Consider the following 12,094-nt stretch of genomic DNA (forward strand, 5'->3'; position numbering starts at 1 on the left):
TTGCCTGGGATAGTCTTGCTCTGTCACCCAGGCTGGTGTGCAATGACATGTTCATGACTCACTATAGCCTCAACCTCCTGGGCTCAGCCTCCCTAGTAGCTGGGACCATAAGTGTGCACCACTACTTTTTTACTTTTCGTCGAGATGAGGTCTCACTATGTTGCCTAGGCTGGTCTTGAACTCCTGAGCTCAAGCAATCCTCCTACCTCGGGTTCCCAAAGTCCTGGGATAAGAAGCATGAGCCACCACACCTGGCCTGCTCACTTCTTGATTCCAGAGCTTGCCATATGCTTTTGCAGCACTTAGCATGTAGTACAGTTAGATGTTGTATCATTCTTTGTTGCTATGCTGTAGATTCCTATTTTCAGCCATATCATATAGAAGACACTTGATAAATATCTGTTTAATGAATGAAAGGAAGAAAAAATAAATTAGATTTTAAGGCACTGTACTAAGTACTTTACAAACATTAACTTGCTGGGCACAGTAGCGCAGGCCTATAATGCCAGCATTTTGGGAGGCCGAGGCCAGTGAATCACTTGAGCTCACAGAGTTTGAGACCAGCCTGGGCAACATGGTAAAACCCCTTCTCTATTAAAAATATAAAAACTAACCAGGCATGGTGGTGCACACCTGTAATCCCAGCTACTTGGGAGGCTGAGGCAAGAGAATTGCTTGAATTCAGGAGCCAGAGGCTGTAGTGAGCCAAGATCATGCCACTTCATGGATGACAGAGTTAGACTCTGTCTCAAAAAGCAAACAAACAAACAAAACCACCCAAACAGTACAATTTAGTCTCAATTTATAATACGGTTTTTCCTCAGATAGGCTGGATTACTATTTTATAACGGAGGAAACTGAGACCAGAGGAGTGAAGTTACTTTCCAAAGGTCAAACAGCTATTAAGGGACAGAGGCAGAATTTGAAGAAGGCAGTCTCTCTCCAGAGCATAGGCTTTTACCTAAAGAGAAGTTATGACTCTATGAAAGGTAGTACAGGGTCCTTTTTCTAGAAAACTCTACAACATCTTTGTTTGTTATTTAAAGACCTGACAGTCTCCTGGTAAGCAGAGAAAGCTAATTAAATGTTTCTGTACATTTTCAGTATTGAAAAACATACTTAGTAAATTTCATAAACACTTATTCCATCATTCTTGAACAATGGTAATGGCAGGCTCTATACACAAATTCATAGAAACTCAATTAAATGAGCACAAAAGCACACAATAAAATTCATCACACTCTTTGTCTCTGCCCTTCCCCCAGGTTATCAGGAGTTGTTAGTATAGATGCTGGCATTTTATCGAACTGGTTCTGGCTACAAATAATTTATGTTGTTCTGCTCAGGGCACTCTCCTTCCCTGGTTATGTGATATCTCTCACCCCTCCTAGAATCTATGTTTTGCTTATCATCAGACAGCAGAAACTTGACTCTAGCGTACCAGTGTGCATGGTGCCTCACAATTAATTGTCTGCACGATAGAGCAAGAATTTAAATCTTGTGAGCAGAGGAAAACCATCACCTTCATGTTCAAAGGGTACATAAATTACACCATCCAACCTGAAAAAAATATTCTATTTTAAATTCATATAAACATAATTAAATAGAAATGGGGAATCTGAAATGAAAAACACTAAGAGAGAAGACATTTGAAAAGAACTAGAAATCATTTACAAGAGAAAAATGCTCTGCTCATCCCAGAGATGGATAAGATATATATCGCTAATTTGCAAAGGCATTGATAGTCTCCTTGATCAAGCAAGGGATTTATAGTCTCCTTTCTCTATTTGTTCCTGCCAAGTATCTTCACTTTTAATTGCCTCATTACAAGGTCTGCAAAATAAGAAAAGAAAGGAAGATGGAGGAAAAAGATCTAAAGATTTCTTTTACTTTTAAGAGATTATTATAACAAGCAAACATTTGTCATTAGGTTAAATGAAAGAAAGCTAGTTCCTTACAAATATCTGAGATCATAAAAACTGAACTTGGTGGGGAAAGGACGTTTGTATAGGAAGAGGTATGATCAAAAGTAATAGTATAGAATTAATAGCTAACATGGAGGTTAGATGCTAGAAAAAAAAAAGATTATTGGTAGGTCAATTAGATAAAAGGAAAAACTTCAAAAGGAAAAACAAGTGTTCCATCCCATGAGACTTTTAGAATTAACCTGGACAAAGAACTAGAATGTATTTTGTAGAAAGCAATCCTTTCTGACAAGCTGGTAGATTCGTTCTAATTGATTTTTCCACCTCTAATTTCTTTGACTTTCTGAAATACTACTCGTAGAAGACAAATGAGTTTTCCTTGAGGTTGAATTTTCTGTCTTTATTTTAATCAAATGAGATATGATTTCTCATGAAAATAGTTTCCAAGCCAATTTGCAAGTAATAATTCTAACTCTTATTTAGATGATAAAAGTTTAAAAATCAAAGTTAGAGCATTAGTAAACATGATGAATCACTGTATATTTTCTTTCATCATGCACTGGCAAAATTCTTGGAATAAAGTTTCCAAGAAGTGAAGGAATAGGGTACAGGAAAAGTGGAGCAGGCTAATATTCTACCAGTTTTTGCCTTTTTGTTCTAGCTTCATATCCTCTTTAAAAAGTTATCACTAAGAGAAAAATATTTAGTTCTGTTGAAATTGTGTTAAAGTTTTTATCAGATAACAGTTTTGAGAACATGAGGTACAATATCACATGCATGTTATTTATGTTATTTATTGTCAAAAAAAGAGCAAAGTTAAAAATGTACTAGAAAAACTTTTGCCTAGAGTCTTTGAATTGTCTTATAGAACACTTAGGGAAAGGGGAAAAGAAGAGGAAATACTAGGTGAGGCAGGGGATAGATCTCTTTCTCCTCATATATATATATATATATATATATATGTAAAATCTTAAAATATATATATATTTCAAAACAGTTCCTACAAATTTTAATGTGTTATCTTTTTCCATGACTCAAAATATGACTAGAAAAAATATTCTAAAATTTAAAAACTTTTTTTACTTCAAGTCATAAAAATATTTTTTCCTATTAAAGTCTTTCAGGTTTCAACCTTTGTGTATTTTACTTTGTTTTGTTCTTACATTTATACTTCAATTTGTTTTCTAATACACTATGAAACAGGGATATAACTTTGAAAGCAGGAAGCCAACTGTTCTAATGCAACGTATCAAACAAGTTTTCCATTGCCCACTTATTTATAATGTCACTTTTGTTATATAACCAGTTCTCATTGATCTGTTCCTATGCTCTCTATTCCCTTTCATAGATTACTTTTTCTATTAGGGTGCTAATACTGCACTATTTTTATTTCTGTGCCTTTGTAATATATCTTGATATTTGGTAGTGTGGGTCTCCCTTCTCTGTTCTGCTTTATCAAGACTGGCTTAGCTCTTCTTTCATAATATCCCTTCCACATAAAATTTATAATTACTATCTCAATTTTGATGAAAAATCTTTAGAATTTTATTGGTATTATTATTATTATTTTGAGACAGAGTCTCACTCTGTCGCACAGACTGGAGTGCAGTGGCACAATCTTGGCTCACTGCAACCTCCGCCTCCCAGGTTCAAGGGATTCTCGTGTCTCAGCCTTCTGAGTAGCTGGAATTACAGGTGCATGCCACCATGCCTGGCTTATTTTGGCATTTTTAGTAGAGACAGGGTTTCACCATGTGGGCCAGGCTGGTTGCAAACTCCTGACCTCAGTGGTCCGTCCACTTCGGCCTCCCAAAGTGCTGGGATTACAGTTGTGGCCAGTATTAAACTTAATATAGATTAATTTGAGGAGAACTGACATTTTTACTCTATTGAATTATCCCGATAGATAGATAGATAGATGTACTATATTTCTATTTATTCACCTTCTTTAGTTTCACAAATATTCTCTGCATCTACTAAACTGTAAGCTCATGAAAATCTACGTAACTTTTCAAGTTTGAGAATGGTATTAGTGCTGGGCGCGGTGGCTCACGCCTGTAATCCCAGCACTTTGGGAGGCCGAGGCGGGTGGATTACGAGGTCAAGAGATCGAGACCATCCTGGTCAACATGGTGAAACCCCGTCTCTACTAAAAATACAAAAAATTAGCTGGGCATGGTGGAGCACGCCTGTAGTCCCAGCTACTCAGGAGGCTGAGGCAGGAGAATTGCTTGAACCCAGGAGGCGGAGGTTGCGGTGAGCCAAGATTCGCGCCATTGCACTCCAGCCTGGGTAACAAAAGTGAAACTCCATCTCAAAAATAAATAAATAAATAAATAAAGAGAATGGTATTAGTAAAATGGCTTAACCTTTTATGTTGTCCTAAGTCTGCTCCTACTTCTTCAGCTGACATGATCTCCTGAACAAAAGACTTTTGCTCTTGCTTTATTTTTATTGAATTTGACTACAGAAAAAGCCAGTGAGTTGATAGAGTCAGTCAAGTAGAATGCTTTTTATCAAAGTGGCTGGTGTTATATAAATCCAATGTGGTTTAGAGTATTAGTCTCAATCCAAAAGAGGTTTAAGCTCGCAGTGCCTCATAAATCTGCCCAGGTTTGCAAGTGAAGTTATAAAGAAAAAATAAACAAATGATTATTTTAACCAGTGTATTCAGACTACTTCACTTTAATAATTCCATTAAAAAGAGAAAAAACTGCCAAAAATATAACACAAAGTGAAATTGAATACGAAAAAGTATTTAAATAATCCAAAAGAATATAGGAAAGGAAGAAGAGAAGAACAAAAACATTGGAAACAAATAGAAAATAATAAATTAGGGGCTGGGCATGGTGGCTCATGCCTGTAATCCCAGCACTGTGGGAGGCCAAGGCGGGAAGATCACAAGGTCAGGAGTTCAAGACATCCTGGCCAACATGGTGAAACCCTGTCTCTACTAAAAATACAAAAAATTAACCTGGCATAGTGGCATGCACCTGTAGTCCCAGCTACTCAGGAGGCTGAGGCAGGAGAATCGCTTGAACCCAGAAGGCAATATGGCTGGTATTCTTATAAGAAGACAACTAAGTGAAGACACAGGGAAAATGTCCCCATGAAGATGGAGGCAAAGATTAGAGCAATGCTTCTGTAAGCCAAGGGACACCAAAGAGTGCTGGTTGTCAAAAGAAGCTAAGAGAGAGGCACAGAATAGGCATGATCTCAGAGCCCTCAGTAGGAACCAACCTGCTGACATTTTTATTTCAAACTTCTAGCATCCAGAACTGTGAGGGAACAGACTTTTGTTTGTTTTGTGTTCTTTGTTATGGCAGCCCTAGGAAACTAATACACCTATTCATTCCAAATAAATACCTTTGTAATTAGTTAAAAATTATACAGGAATTTTTTTTTTGAGACAGAGTTTCACTCTTGTTGCCCAAGCTGGAGTACAATGGCGTGATCTTGGCTCACTGCAACCTCTCCCTCCTGGGTTCAAGTGATTCTTCTGCCTCAGCTTCCCGAATAGCTGGGATTACAGGCATGCACCACCATGCCCAGCTAATTTTTGGATTTTTAGTAGAGATGGGGTTTTACCATATTGGCCAGGATGGTCTCAAACTCCTGAGCTCAGGTGATCCACCGCCTCCACCTCCCAAAGTGCTGGGATCACCTCGCCTGGCTGAGAAAATTTTTATTAACCTAAACTACTACCTCTAAACCGTAGAGATGGTCAGAGGTGTCAAAGACAAAATAAACTGAAGTCTAAATAATCCTTGCAAAATGTTATTTTCCTTTTCTGTGGTGACATATTGACAGCACCTTAAAAACTCCCTAGGTCCAAAGAGTGACTTTACCTCCATCTTATTTCAGTATTGATTTTGTAAAAATATGTAGAACGAAAAGCAAATCTGATCAATGGATCCTCCGAATGTGATTTGCAATAACAAGAGGCATAATAAATGTCTCACATTTTGGAGTACAATCTCCCATAGATATTGGCCTCAGACAGTCTTCTATATTTCAAATTAATGCTGTTGCCAGGAGCTTGGCAGGAGAGGGAATAGGGAGTTATTGTTTTATGGATACAGAATTTCAGTTTTGCAAACTAAAAAGAGTTCTGGAAATGGGTGGTGTTGATGGTTGCACAATAGGAATGTACTTAATGCTGCTGAACTGTACACTTAAAAATGATTAAGATAATCAATTTTGTTGTGTGTATTTTACCACAATGTTAAAAAACAAAAAAAGGAAAAAGTAAGCCAAGCTGGAAAAAAATGTATATATAATCAATGCTCCATTCTATATACCTATGCATTTGGGAACATAGGTATATAATTCATATAATAATCTATGTTTACAAAGTAATTCTGGTTTTGTTTTATTGAGGTTGGAGATGACCCACCATATTAGGCCACTTCAAGGCGTAGGGCTTGAGCAGGCCAGAGCATGACAGAAAATGCGCTGGTACACGCAGCTCAAGAGTCCAGGAGTACTCCCTAATCCAATATGGCTGGTATTCTTATAAGAAGTATATAAGAAGCTGGCGATGACTAGGAATAGGGGGTCAAGATGATATCAACAGCACTGGCTCTTTCTCCAGCTCCATGTCCTGCCTCTCTGTTCCATCTGGGCTGAATCACCCTTTTGCAGGGCCCCTTCTCACAGTGGCTCCAAGTCCTCAGAGTGGCTACATTCCTGCTTGAGACAAAAGATCTGCCTTACTTGATTCTTCTTGACTAAACAGATCCTAAGGACTGGGAGTCAGTCTCTCTTTCTCAAACTGAGTTCTTTATACCCTGGGAACATACAACACATTCTAGGAGTTATTGAAAATCACAGGATAAACCTACATCCTCCTGGAGTGACAAATGTGTTAGGAAATTTGGAGAAAATATTTGATATTAGAACATATATATAGGCCAGGTGCAGTGGTTCATGCCTGTAATCCCAGCACTTTGGGAGGCCAAGGTGGGTGGATCACCTAAGGTCAGGAGTACAAGACCACCTGGGCCAATATGGTGAAACTCCATCTCTACTAAAAATGCAAAAATTAGCTGGGCATGGTGGTGGGCACTTGTAATCCCAGCTACTCAGGAGATTGAGGCAGGAGAGTAACTTGAACCTGGGAGGCAGATGTTGCAATAAGCCAAGATCATGCAGCGCCACTGAACTCCGGTCTGGGTAATAGAGTGAGACTCCATCTCAAAAATAAATAAATAAATAAAACACACACACACACACACACACACACACACACACACACCTGTTGCGAATAGACTAAAAAATGGGCAAATTTTTTTGTTAGATGAAACACAAGATGTCAAAAGGCACATTTATTTCTCTGGAGGCAGGCAACTGGGGACCTCCAGAGCTCAAGGTTCTTCTGCTGTAAGGGGTAGGTTAGAGGGAAAGCATGATAGGAAAGCTGGATGAGCAGAGTTGGTGATGGCTGCTTTGAACCAGAGAGGAAGACAGGCTCCATCCCACAGACCAAGCAAGAAAAAGAGAAAACCTGGAGCAAGCCAGGACCTTCATGGTTCCATGAAACGAACCTATAACAGGCTTTTAGTACTTTCCCGTCTAGTAACTAACATGCTTGAGGGCTTCCTATTTGCTAAACGCTGTACATGTATGAATTCACTTAATCCCAGAGGCACTCTGTGAGGTGGATACTGTGAGTAGCCATATTTTCTGTATAGGAAACATGAAATTCAGAGAGGTACAATAACTCCCAAGGCAACTGGAAAAATATGTGAGTATCCTCATCTCTTTCCACATTTTGTGTCTTCTCCACTTTGTGCTAAAAGAATGTAGGACATACAAAAATAGAGAGATCCAGGAACTTGGTATCTCTAAAATAAAAGTCAAAAACAGCTAAAATCAATGCCTGAATTAGAACATTTCATTTCTTACCTCTTATCCTAATATTCATTTTTATACTTTTGTTCTCTTGATTTCATGTTTTTCAACTGGATGTTTTAAATAGAAAACTTTGGGCTGGGCGCGGTGGCTCATGCCTGTAATCCCAGCACTTTGGAAGGCCGAGGCAGGCGGATCACGAGGTCAAGAGATCGAGACTATCCTGGAAAACATGGTGAAACCCTTTCTCTACTAAAAATACAAAAATTAGCTGGGCGTGGTGGCGCGTACCTGTAGTCCCAGCTACTCGAGAGACTGAGGCAGAAGAATTGCTTGAACCCGGGAGGCGGAGGTTGCAGTGAGCCGAGATAGCACCACTGCATTTCAGCCTGGCGCCTGGCGACTGAGCGAGACTCTGCCTCAAAAAAAAAAATAAATAAATAGAAAACTCTGACTTCTTTCTTTACTACATCTATCTGTCTATCTATTATCTATCTATCTATCTATCTATCATCTATCTCAAAAGGCACATCTTTTCTGAGACAGGCTATTGAAGGTCTCCAGAGTTCAAGGTTCTTCTGCTGTAAGGGGTAGTTTAGTGGGAGAGTTTGATGGAAGAGCTTCATGAGCAGAGTCAGTGATGACTACTTTGAATGTATATAGCTCTCTCTTATAACCTACATAAATGTTGCTCTGTGTATAACCTCTTTGGCCTGGTATGCTACATAAAAATGAAGAAACAAATGAACAAATAAATAAAAGATAAGCTTGACAATATCAGAGATCTGAACAAGCAGGTTTCATGAGTATAGATGTCATACAGAATCTCTTTATAAAGGTTTTTTAATGTCTTTATTAATTGTCTAGGTTCCATGCATACAGTTCATTTTCCTCTAAAAAAATTTCAATGTTGTTTTAGTGTCTCATAAATACAAGCTCAAATCTGTAACTTGGAAATTTTCAGGAAAAAAGATTAAGGCTGACTTATCTATGCCTCATCAATAGCATTATTTTAAAAAATGTTTAGTACTTTGTTCTTACTCTGCTGTGTTGCTGGGCATACATCTGGGAATAGGAGGCTTGCAGAACTAGACTCTAAAGATGATTTCTATTCCTTTCTGACTTAATTTTTTCTTTCTCTCTCTCTCTCTCTCTCTTTCCCCCACCTTTCTTTGTTTCTTTTTTGAAACAGGGTCTCACTCTGTCACCCAGGCTAGGGTGCACTGGCATGATGATGATCACAGCTCACTGCAGCCTTGAACTAGGCTCCAGTGATCCTCTTGCCTCAGACTTGAAAGTAGCTTGGACTACAGGCATGTACCACCATGCCAGGCTAATTTTATTTTATTTTATTTTTGTAGAAACAGTTTCTCACTATGTTGCCCAGGCTGGTCTCAAACTCCTGGCCTCAAGCGATCCTCCCACCTCGGCCTCTCAAAGTGCTGGGATTACAGACATAAGCCACCACACCCAGCCCTTTACACTCTCATAAATCTGGCCTATGTATCAACTAATGTTCATACTGACATATTTCCCCATATTATTCTAGCTTGCTTTTGTGGCATGGGAGCTATTGCCGTTTCATCTCCTTAAATACTCTGTCCCAATAAATACAGAGCATTATTTTTCATATGTTAGTTATCCACAATATTCATAAACTTTGTTGAAACTTGTGGTTTCTGACACTTGACATGCATAGAAAACAATAGTTGCACAAAATTAAAATCATTTTTTAAAGAAGATTGAAAACAGTGGGAAGGTCTTTCCTCTGCCTTTCTGGCAAGTATTCAGTAATTTCAATACTTTATATCTATTTTTTTAATCTTTTCAGTATGTAAACAACTTATAACCTACTAATCAAACTTTGCCGATACCAAACCAGTGTTTAAGATAAAACTTATAGCTGGGAACAGTGGCACACGCCTGTAATCCCAGCACTTTGGGAGTGTGAAGTGGGCGGATCACAAGGTCAAGAGATCGAGACCATCCTAGCCAACATGGTGAAACCCCGTCTCTACTACAAATACAAAAACTAGCTGGCTGTGGTGGCCTGCAACTATAATCCCAGCTACTCAAGAGGCTAAGGCAGGAGAATTGCTTGAACCTGGGAGGCGGAGGTTGCAGTAAGCTGAGATCTCGCCACTGCACTCCAGCCTAGTGACAAAGCAAGACTCTGTCTCAAAAAAAAAAAGATAAACTCATATGATCTCTTAAATATAAAGGCATCGTATAAGCCTAATAAATACATTCATTAGAAATCAAGCTGTAACAATGTGGCAATTTTAGAGAATCACAAACCAAATTCTTTTGCTGCAATTTCATGCATTACCCTGACCATCTGGGCCACCTAAAGTAGAAAGCAGTGGTAACAAAGGTGATGATAATTCACTGCAAACAAATACTTTAAAAGAGAAAAACAAAAGGGAAAAAACGCAACCAGCCAATGATTTCCTTTAACCTCAATTCAAGTATCTTTCTAAAGAGGACAATAAGTCAAGGGATATCAAAGCCAATTTCTAAAGAAGTAGATCTCTCTATTCTGACAAGTTGAAAGAAATTGTTGAAGAAACCTTTTGCCAAAACATATCACATTGGATCTTCTGGCTGAGGTCATTGTCAAAGTTGAGTTAATGGTTGGGACTTCTGAAATGCAGTATTAGTGAAATGTAAAATGAGTCATATGCTCTTTCCAAGAGCCACATAAATAACCAAGAGGCCTGCAACATAGTGGGTTCTGTCCTACTTTGGCTACTTGCTGGCATTATAACCTTTGACAATTCATTTAACTACTCAGGGCTTCACTTTCAACACATTGAAGTGACAGGCGGAACTGGGTTGGAATTTCAGGTCCGTCTCTTATTACTATATCATTTTAGGAAAGTTACATAACTTCTATGAACCTATTTCTTCAACCATAAGATGTGAGGAAGACATCAAAAAATTATTTGCAGACTAGTGCAGTGGCTCATGCCCATAATCATCCCAGTACTTCGGGAGGCGGAGATGGGAGGCTCACTTGAGCCCAGTAGTTAATGACCAGCCTGGTCAACATAGCAAGAACCCATCTCTAAAAAAAAAAAATTTTGTTTAATTATTTTGGAGGAGCAAGGCCAAAAAAAAATACATAATGTATTATTCAATTTACATAAAACTCCAGAAGTTGCAAACTAATCTATAGTGACAGTAAGCAGATCAGTATTTGTTTGGGGACCTGGGAAGCAGAGAGGGTGGGTGGAAAGAATTACAAAGGGACTGGAGACCATCCCGGTCAACATGGTCAAACCCCCTCTCTACTAAAAATACAAAAAATTAGCTGGGCATGGTGGCGCGTGCCTGTAATCCCAGCTACTCAGGAGGCTAAGGCAGGAGAATTGCCTGAACCCAGGAGGCGGAGGTTGCAGTGAGCCGGGATCGCGCCATTGCACTCCAGCCTGGGTAACAAGAGCGAAACTCCGTCTCAAAAAAAAAAAAAGAGAATTACAAAGGGACACAAGGAAACTTGAGGTGGTGGATATGTCCATGATCCTAATTTGATGATAGTTTCAGAGGTATATACATCTGTCAAACCTTATCAAGTTATACATTAAACATTTAAAACACTTTATTGCATGTCAATTACACCTTTTTAAAAAAAGGTCAGAGAATTCAGTGAGATAGTATGTGCAAAACAATTAGCGTAGTGTATGGCACAAGCAGGCCTCCAGAAATGAGTACCACCCTCCCTCGCAGCCCCAGCTTCATTTATGTCACAGGGTTATTTAAAATGGTATTCTACTTCATAAACATCCATGAACTCTGAAATCTCCTTAGCAAGTTTTGTAGCTTGATAAATACTTTCAAAGAAAAATATGAGATAATATGAAAATATTTCTACAGCTTATTTAGGATATTATTTCTGTGTATTTTTTAAAAAATCTTTATTAGAGGCATATTTTACATTGTTGGAATTACACTTTACATAGGATTTCCATACTACTTCCCAACTCCATGGTTTACATAAGATGTCTGCAAATGATTTTTTCCTTTTTTTCTTGTTATTATTTATTTATTTTTTTTGAGACAGGGTCTCACTCTGTCATCCAGGTTGGAATGCAGTGGCCCAAACACAGCTCACTGTAGCCTTGAGCTCCTGGGCTCAAGCAATCCTCCCACTTCAGCCTCCCAAGTAGCTGTGACTACAGGCATGCACCACCATGTCTGGCTAATTTTCGTATTTTTTGTAGATATGGGGTTTTGCAAGGTTGCACAGGCTGGTCTCAAACTCCCAGGCTCAAGCGATCCATCCACCTCAGCCTCCCAAAATACTGGGTTACAGA

At 38.8% G+C, this 12,094-nt stretch overlaps 1 long non-coding RNA gene across 1 annotated transcript in view; it reads right to left on the reverse strand.

Annotated features, from left to right (window-relative positions):
* LOC105732704 (uncharacterized) overlaps positions 1–12,094 on the reverse strand; it is a 44,683-nt gene that overhangs the window by 7,669 nt on the left and 24,920 nt on the right. The window contains exon 2 of the long non-coding RNA XR_001111040.3: positions 252–399. This is a non-coding gene — a long non-coding RNA (uncharacterized LOC105732704). The remainder of the gene's footprint in view (positions 1–251; positions 400–12,094) is intronic.

This window comes from Aotus nancymaae, unplaced genomic scaffold, assembly GCF_030222135.1.
Source record: "Aotus nancymaae isolate 86718 unplaced genomic scaffold, 86718_ANA_hifiasm-v0.15.2.pri h1tg000006l, whole genome shotgun sequence".
Lineage (NCBI taxonomy): Eukaryota > Metazoa > Chordata > Mammalia > Primates > Aotidae > Aotus > Aotus nancymaae.